The sequence below is a fragment of the Ictalurus punctatus genome, unplaced genomic scaffold, assembly GCF_001660625.3.
Source record: "Ictalurus punctatus breed USDA103 unplaced genomic scaffold, Coco_2.0 Super-Scaffold_100056, whole genome shotgun sequence".
NCBI lineage: Eukaryota > Metazoa > Chordata > Actinopteri > Siluriformes > Ictaluridae > Ictalurus > Ictalurus punctatus.
In genome coordinates, this window is record NW_026521088.1 from 572,545 (window position 1) to 582,411 (window position 9,867).

Consider the following 9,867-nt stretch of genomic DNA (forward strand, 5'->3'; position numbering starts at 1 on the left):
GGAATGAACAAGGATGAGCCAAATAAGATAAAAATTATGTAAAATCATAAAAAAGAACATGTATTAAATAGAAAATCCCATAATTGTTTCACAAAAGTAAACAAACAAACAAATAAATAAATTAAAAGCCCATTAATATTTGGTAATGTGCTGTACTGAGAATCATCATTCTACAAACATTGGAAAATCTCAAGCAGGTAAGTGTCTAAGGGAAGGAACAAAGTTTAAAGTGAACACATTTATGCCAGTGAGTAAAACCTCATTCTTACATGATCTCAGCACTTTCTGTGTTTTAAACATGCTTCCAACCATACAAAAATTCATCATGACTGATGACTGATTGGCTGGGAGGTGACAAGGATTCTGAGTATTGTTCAATAAAGCTGATGATATATCTGCAGTGAAAACTGTAAAGGTGTACAGATGAATGAGTAGTTCTTACAACCAGGATAATCTGAGTGTTTTGTTTTCTACTATATTAACCTAAATTCTCACTATCCCAGAAAAGCTACTGAATATACTTTATCTACTCAATAATATTTGTGAGAGAAACTTAACTAGCATTATTCTACCAGTAAATCTAGCTATTGTTTTAAACTCAAACCGAGGTATAACTATGCTAAACCCAGAAATCAAGAGGCATGTTTAATACATCAATCACATAGTACATATAACAGGGTCTGTACAGATGCTTCATAATGAAATTCCAGGACTTTCAAGCACTTTTCAAATACTGTGTATGCTTTTGTTTTCACGGACTATACAAGAGATGTCATTCAAACATATTCTTTATTTCTTCTTTGTAAATTCCAAAAAATATTATTATTAATAATAATAATAATAAAAACACAGCCAATTTTAATATAGCTCCTTTTCCCAGCCATGATGGACTAAATTTGTATTTCCCAGGCACTGAATCATCTTCACTATAATGTTAAAATACTCCAAGTGAGTGACAGGAGCACTGTGTCCACACGTTTCTAGATGATGTCATGCACTAATTAGCATATTCATTACATCATTACATCGTATTTTCATTCTGCCTAAAGTCAGCCCTTTACAGCCAAATTCCCAATAAAGCTGTTTTCATTTACGTATTTTTTTATGTTTCTGTTGTCAGACAACAGGACGAGTATGAAATAGTGACTGAACCACGGCCCAATAAGAGACTACATGTTCACCAGCAGTCACTTTCAAACCTTTTCCAAGCTGCTGATCTACACTGCTAAAATTCTGATTTTATAACCGTGACGTCATCTGACTAAACCACCACACACATAAGTTAAAGACAACGAGTGCACTGTGATTTCGTGCTATATTTCCATGTAAATAATCTCTCAGAGAGAAAGTTAGAAGTGAATGAATGTGCTGCTCCTCTCTGCCCCTCACTGAACAGAGTAGCCGCAGAGAGAGGTGTGTCTCCGGGGGAAAGCAGGACCTCACACTCACCGGGCAGTACTGGCCATTCTCTTCTACAGAAAGTAGCTAAGGTTTGTGTAAAAAGTCGCTAGATATGACGCTAGGAGCTTTTTTGAAAACGTTGGAGGAGGGTCTGCAGCGGGGAGTCCTATTTTGAGTGAAAGGATTGTATTCATGTTCTGTAGAAAATAAACCCTTTAAAGTTATTTGGTGATTTCGTATTTATTGACTTTTTATCATTCAAGCAATTTTAAGCCTTTATCTCTGTAATGTTCTTCCCTATTTGTGGATATTCTCGAGTGAAATAGACGAGGCCACCTAGGGAACACATGAAGTTATGTAGGAGCAGTGATGAGAATGAAATGACTAATAAGATTAGAAAGACATTAATAATGTTACTATTAGCAGTAAATTTGTGTACTTTATTACGATAACTATACTGCTATGTACATGATATAATGTTAATGTGTTAATATGTTTTAAATGTGTTTGTGTGCTGTCCTTATACCGTGTCTAGGTCAGTCTCCCCGGCGCGCGCACAGACATATATAGTCAAATCGGAGCAGCGAGCCATAAGATCCGTTATGACGTGACGTTCAGAGTTCTATAAGTTTCCTGATGGTATGCTTGACGGTTGTTCCGTTTATGACGCCGCAAATGTCGAGGTTTTTAAACGTTGTGGTATCTGAGCTGGCCTCTGTATTCATTGAACGGAGTAGTGTTTAATCATTGGTCTATCTAACCTTTTCATGTGGTTAGTTTCTTTGTTTTGTTCATCTATGTTTAAGAATGGACACTGAAATAATATATCCAGATATCTGTACAGCTGCTGTGTGACAATGTAAACTTAAAAAACCCCAACATTTCCATGTCTAGAGAAGAGGGTGCGTTCTTTAAAAATTAAATCATAATGATGATGCTGTGAAAACAGTTCAGAAGCTCCGTGTATTGTCCTTGATACGTGAAAACTAGACAATGCCACAGTAATAACACTGATGAGCCGCGTCAGTGTAAAATAGCCCAAACCTACCTTCTGTTTCAGGCGGCGTTGTGCTGGATGGAGCTTGACTGCCCTCGTGTGTCCAAACTCAGGAACGGCAGTTTCCCTGAAGGGGTATTCTGTTCCAAGTTTGTGGTAGTTAGCCAAGAAATATTACATGATTACTATTACTCTCTCTCCCCTTTTTAAAACCTGTTCACGATAATTATTGTATACATTACCTTTATTTTTGTAATCTTCTCCCCTATTTGTGGATATTCTTGAGTGAAATAGATGAGGCCACGTAGGGAACACATGAAGTTACCTAGGAGCAGAGTCTAAAATATCTTTTTGAGGGACCTCAAACTATTATCATTTGCTATACTATTGATCATTACGTTAAGTACATCTTATTCGTATATGGAAAGTACTTAATGAAGATAATATACTTTATATTTTTTTATGTAACCATTCAAGTATTTGTTGAAATGCTTTTGTTACTGATAAATACATGTACATTTAAATTGATTTTGTTCTGTCTGTGATTTTGTAGATCTGGATGTTCAGCTGGTCTCAGATCAAGCATCCTCCTCTGTACTGACTCCACTATCCCCAGCTTCATCCCATTCATCAGATTCCACAATTGTCCTGGAGTCCACAAGAAAGAAGAGGAACCCAACAGGGTTAATGGAGCAGAATGAAGCAAGACAGGTAAGCTTTGAATAAAAGCATTTAAAATCCTCAATTACATAATTGTTTATTATTGATACTTATCTGTAGAAGTGTTTTGTAAATGTATTCTCGACATAAAGGAAAGGCATTAAAAATCCTCTTAAATTTCCGATGAGCATGTCATAACAATGTAAGATGTTTTGGCAGAAAGTTGATTGTGTTCTGAGGGTCAATCCAAAGGGTGAGGAAATCTCCAAGGAGTATGAAAAGACCAAAACACTAGCAGATGTCACACATAAACAGATGGTGAACGCCCTGGTTGCAGACATGTTAGAGCTACATGGGTAAGAATTGGAGGTCACTTCCCTCCCTTTATCATCACAACAGATTCATGTGGCACAGATAAAGAATGCTATTCTGTGTTGCTATAAAAGGGGAATTTATCCTTTAACTTCTTGCAAAACATGCACACTTGCAAAGTAAACTGATTTATTTTGAAAGGAGGATTCCATCCTCAAGTGTGAGGACCAGTTATGCACTGGGAATTGTGACACTTTTCCATACCTCCAAGATCCTTTCTCCAAACATGGATATGTAAGTTCTTGTATTCTGTCTGAAAACCCAAACCAGTGTGTTTTTATATTTTCTTCCCTTTTATAGTTTTAAAGTTAAATGATCTTGTTTTAGATGAGTGTTTATAGGTTGCTCAGCTTTGTATTTTCCACTTGTTTTTGTAATGTTATATAGTCATTGTGTGAACTTATTGTGTTGAGTAATTCATTCTTGAAGCCAAGCACGAGATGCCTCTGTTTGGGTCTTTTCTTAAACAGGAACACTACTATGATCCTTTAGGGTAATACTGGCTTCATTGCATGGAGGCTCAAGACAGTTCAACATAACACCTGTGCTGGCTCCCGGTGTCATTCCAAGACTGTTCTTCAGGATGGTCCAAAAACCAGACGAGAATCTCTGTTATTCTGTCAACAGCGATTTGGTGAGGAGTGCAGGGAGGCGATATCTACAATACGATATTCCACTGATGAATCTGTGGTCAAAGAGAAGATGAGAGCGACTTTCCAGTATCTGCAGAAGATGGTCGGTGAGGATGCATCATCTTCAGTCCTGGATTTGTTCACTCGTTTCCTTGCTGTATCTGGATTGGTAAGAAAGTATTTAGCTTTGGAAGTCGTTTTGAAAAGGAAATGACCTTCTCTGTAGTTATTAAATGAGTTCACTGGTACCGCAGAGAAAGGAGCTGTTCAATGATCACCATAACAACAACAGGCCGGTCCAAACTGAGAAATTCAACGTTCTAATCTTTTATATCCCAAATGTATGCATAAATAACACAGCAGATCTTAATTTTTAGTATTTGACCTTTTATCCATTTATGTCCGTTATGTTTAAACCTGTATAAACCTTATTTAAAGATCGACCACGATTCTCCATGATGTTTGGTGACGAAGTGTCCAAGAAGTTCCTGGCAAGTGGACAATATTCTTCAAGCCAAAAATCATTGCAGACTGCAAGACTCTTAAGAATATGGGCGAGCTGCTGTCAGGAACTGAACCTGAATCTGAGGACTACAATGGTCAGTATAAATTGTATGTATTTAAAAATGTTCCATTCTTTAAAAAAATAATTAAATAGAGATCATTTAATTATTCTGTGATGTCTTTAGGATGGGACAGCGATATGTCCTCAATCCTTTTGCAGCTGCATCTGCTCCCCTCCAACCTCAAGAGGCCAGAAAAAAAAATATCCCAAGATCAGTTCAGCTCAAGCAACCAGCATCTTGTGAGCTATCTTAAGGTATGCAAAAGTTAATATTTAAACATCAGATCTGTAATTTTACGAACTCTTGAGGTGTAGATTTATTTTAGGATTCTGAGACCTGCATCTCATTTTGCATACTCCACCTACAAACAAGATGTGATGGTGCTAGTGATAATGTAAAAAAAAACATGCAGTTTTATTTTAATATTTATTTTATGTCCCTTTGCTGACCTTCAGGAAGGAGCCAGTGTGACTACCTTCATTGAGAGTGCTGGACACAAGACAACCATTCCTCCTCTGTATCAGTGAGCGAAAGAAGGATATCCCAAAGTTTTACATTATTATAGACCCAAAACTGATCCCATGTAAGGCGCACACGTCAGTGGCAGCTTTTGATGAACTGTTCAAAGTTCACTATGTCTTCAGTTTCTTCATATGATGAAGCTCTTTGAGATTTCTACACATTTATCCAAACCAACATCTACAACATCGATGTCGGAAGAGCAAAGCAGAGGCCCGCGTGTTAAAGAACTTCGAGCACGATTGCTGCAGCGAAATTAACAGCCTTGAAGATGTTCACGTGTTTGTATGTAAAGCACACCTCAGAACTTGTTTGGCTCTTCGTCAACATTTAAAATTTCAACATGGTTTATATCCTAGCAAAAAGTTACATTTAAAATGTGGAGAGCCAAGTCACCTGTTATCATTTCCAAAACCATGCACTGTTCTCGCCAGCAAAGCACACTTTACAGATTCTACTCTATTACAACGATTTTGAAATTGCTAATCCTCTATGTTCCAAGAGGGGGATCCACAAACTTGGTTGTATCTATTTTACTCTAAAAAAAAAAAAAAAAAAAAAAATCTTCCATCAAAGTGTAACTCTGTACTGATTAATGTACATCTTGCAGCTCTATTCTACATGGAAGATCTTAAGACATACGGTTTTGATGTGATACTAAAGCCCTTATTGATGACCTGAAAATCTTAGAAGCCAAAGGCATACAGCTTCCTTGTATTGAACCACCATGGTTTGGCTCAGTAATTCAAGAACAGGAGATAATTTGGCTTTTAAATGGCTTACTGGGATTTGTGTAATATTTCAGTGCAACTAATTTCTTAGGCTTGTTTAATTAGTAAGGAAGAAGTTCAATCTATATTTTCTGAAGATCATTCTGGCTTAATTTTCCGTTCCAAAGAGGTTCATACTGAACATTGTAAGGCACTAAATGAAAATCCTGAACTGCGGTCAATATATGGTGTCAAAAAGTCATGTGTGCTCAATTCATTACAGTATTTCCATTATACTGATAACTATGCTGTTGACATCATGCATGATCTGCTAGAGGTGTGGTACAGCATGAAATTAAACTGGTTTTTGAGTACCTTGTTAAACAGGATGCAGAGCTTTAATTATGGTTACACAAACCGTAAAAAACAAACCAAGTGGGTTAAAAATGGATGATATGGGCAAACACTCTGGGTTTGAATGCCATACAGTCATGGTGTCTTCTGCACAACACTCCACTGATATTTGGTGGTCATTGAAAGGAATAACAATCACTGGAACTTTCTCTCCTACTTTGATGCAGATTGTCAATATAGTGTTTTCCTACACCATAACTGATGGGATGATATGTTACTTAAAACATCTGATCTGTGATCACCATACTCTATTCAAAGAATTGTTTCCTGACAAGACGTCGATTCCCAAGCACCACTTGATCTGAGATGCATAAAAAAATTGGCCCTCTTATCCATATGTGGTGAATGCGATTTGAAGCTAAGCACCATATTTTCAAAAGATGTGGCAAAAAATTTCAAGAATCTCATTAAATCATTAGTAAAGCAACATCAACGTCAATTGACATTTAACTATTAAAATTATTGTTTAGAAGGTTTGATATTTGGTCCTACATCAAAAACCATCTGTAACTTGCAAGGTGGGGAAGAACTCAGTCAGACATTATATTTAGAAGCCTGTTTGAGTGTTACAAGTACAAAGTGGGTCAGACATTATGGTACTGAGTATCAAGTTGGTATGTTCATATGCACTGGATGTACCTATGATCTCCCTGTGTTCAAAAAGATCTGTGAGATAATAATATATGAAGAGAGTGCTTTCATTATTTCCTGCAATGTAAAAATTATGTACTATGATGACCACTTCAATGCATACTGTATAGAAGTATAACCAAATGGATGAGTTTTCTGTCATCTCTGTGAATGAACTGACACACTTTAGGCTATTTGACCAGCAGTGCTCTAATGAGAAATAATCAAAGAGAGTACATAGTGCCCAATTGTTATATTTAGTAAAGACTTGACCTGAGGGGTCAGTAATGTTAACGCCCTTGAAAAAAGAAAACTATTAAAGCAACCAACTTGTTTTTTTTCTTTGTTTGCCTTTTAGATTTGTAATCATTTAAATGTTACTTAATTGTGCAGTAGCATATTAACACTTTATAGTGTTAGAGGCAACTCATTTAATAGTATGCAATTAACACTATGAGATTTAATGAATTACTCCTATGAGAATTAATTTCTAACACTACACACTGGTGTTGAGAAACTACTACTTGAGTAGTGTTCAATTTCAACTATACAAAGAGTTGATGTGAACTCTATTAAAGTGTTAAAATGACACTGTGGAGTGTGGACCCCTCCGGACACTTTAAAAGTGTTGAAATGAAACTCCAATAGAGTGGATTTGTTTCTGTGGATTTTGCTGTGTATGTATATTTTATAATGTTAAAGTGCACACCTTGATTTCTATTATAATAACATTATTAATGTATTTCTAATGTTATTAGACACATGTCATTCTCATCACTGCTCCTAGATAACTTAGTGTTCCCTAGGTGGCCTCATCTATTTCACTTCGAGAATATCCACAAATAGGGAGAAAACATTACCTTTATCTTTGTAATGTATACAATAATGATCATGAACGAGTTAAAAAGAGGACACAGTAATATAAACCATGTAATATTTCTTACCCTACTCGGGCCTAACTACAAATGTACTCTTATGACAGAATACCGCTGCTGGGAAATTGCCGTTCCCGAGGTTGGGCACACGAGGGCAGTCAAGCTCCATCCAGCACAAGACACAACGCCGCCTGGAACAGAAGGCAGATTTTGGCTACTGTTACACAGACACAGCTCATCGGCGTTATTACTGTGCATTGTCTAGTTTTCACATAGGACAATACATGGCTCTTCTGCACTGTTCATCATCATCTATAAAATAAACAAAGATTATGTAATATACATAGCAGTATATTTATCATAATAAAGTTCACTCATCAATAATGAATAATAAACATTTCTATATGTTGATAGAAATATAAAGCATGTTTATATATATATATATATATATATATATATATATATATATATATATATATATATATATATATATATATAATAAATGTGTCCCCCTTCGCTTTGTAAATATTATCTAAATATTCAAACAGCCCAAGAAATAAAATTAGCTGTTTTTTGAGACGATGAAGTGACTCTTAAAAGAGCCTTTGTGTATATTAGACGGAGTTGTCGTTTAAGCGCATTCTCCGCGAATACGGCAGGCCAGCTGAATATCCTTGAGAGAGATGGAGAAATGTGAAAAGCTAGCACTGTGGCTATGTGTTTTGCAACCATGAGCTGTATTTCAACGCTTTTTGGCCACAGCATGCTGCCTCACAAACATCCGCAATTCATGCCCGGCTTTTCCACAGTCGTTGTGTTTATCCAGGTAAGGATAAAAGTTACATTTCCATCCATCCCATTTTCTATACCGCGTAATCCTTCTCAGGTCACAGGTAAAAGTTACATTTTCCAAAGAAATTTAACTCGCTGAGATGGGCAGTCCATAGGTAGTCGGTACCTAGCCGCCCAAGGATTGGATTGCATTGCGATGGCTCAACTATGGAGTTGTCCCGTTCTGTGAGACCTTTGGGCCGTCTCGCCGCATTGTCACCCTTCAGTTTATATGACGGCACAGTTCATACCTCAAGACTTGAATAAAATCTATTTGAGAAGCAGTCATCTAGTCAGCGAACATTAAAACCCTCATTTGCATAGTTTTCGTTAAAAGTGGGAGGCCACAGACAAGGTGGCTGAGAGGTTAAGGTGATGGACTGCTAATCCGTTGTGCTCTGCACGCGTGGTTTCAAATCCCATCCTTCATCGCAAGCTTGTTACTTTAACCTCCTCTTTCCAGCAATATCTGGCATTATTGCAGTCTGTCTCACACCTACAAGGCCTACAAACTACAAACGGGAAGGCTTTGTACAGGTCCCTGAGCTAGCACTAGAGAGAGGTGGAGAAATGTGAAAATCTAGCACTGTGGCTACACATTTTCCAACCGTGTGCTGTATTTCAATGCTTTTTGGCCACCGTTGCTGTAAGGCTCTGGCGTCTCTGGAGGCCATCAATGCAGAACGCATTCCGCAGTCCAGACGACAGGGGCAAAGAACCTGCACCGAAACCTCTTTATTGCTCCACACACCGGGATGTAATTTCATATGTGAGCTATGTCAGCAAGAGGTTAAGGTGATGAACTGCCAATCCACTGTGCACAGCCCATGTGGGTTTGATCCTATTTTTGTAAAGAACCTTGCTTAAGCGCATTCTGTAAAGGAAGCGTGCATGGTGCAGACACTGTTGGCGTCTGCATGAGCAGTTAGTCTGAAGGGGAAATTAGGGTCAGGTGTTTTTCAATCAAGGGGATGACAATCAGGTGTGAGTGAGCACCCTGTCTTATTTGAAGAACAGGGATCTACCAAAGTCTGATCTTCACAAACACATGTTTGTGGAAGTGTATCATGGTATGAAAAAAGGAAATTTGTGAGGATCTCAGAAAAAGAGTTGTTGATGCTCATCAGGCTGGAAAAGTTAAAAAAAAAAAAAAAAAAAAAAACCAAGAACAAAAATCTGCTATTGGACTCCACCAAGGAAATCACGAGCATGGCTACCCTCCCTATGGAGTTCGACTGATTTGGGCAGAAATGGTAAGGC

At 37.4% G+C, this 9,867-nt stretch overlaps 1 long non-coding RNA gene across 1 annotated transcript; it reads left to right on the forward strand.

The window, feature by feature from the left end:
• The first annotated feature begins 2,408 nt into the window (after positions 1-2,408).
• Positions 2,409-3,623, forward strand: LOC128630436 (uncharacterized). Its single transcript, XR_008394758.1, has 3 exons — positions 2,409-3,109; positions 3,278-3,414; positions 3,572-3,623. It is a non-coding gene; the product is annotated as an uncharacterized LOC128630436 (long non-coding RNA).
• The last annotated feature ends 6,244 nt before the right edge of the window (positions 3,624-9,867 follow it).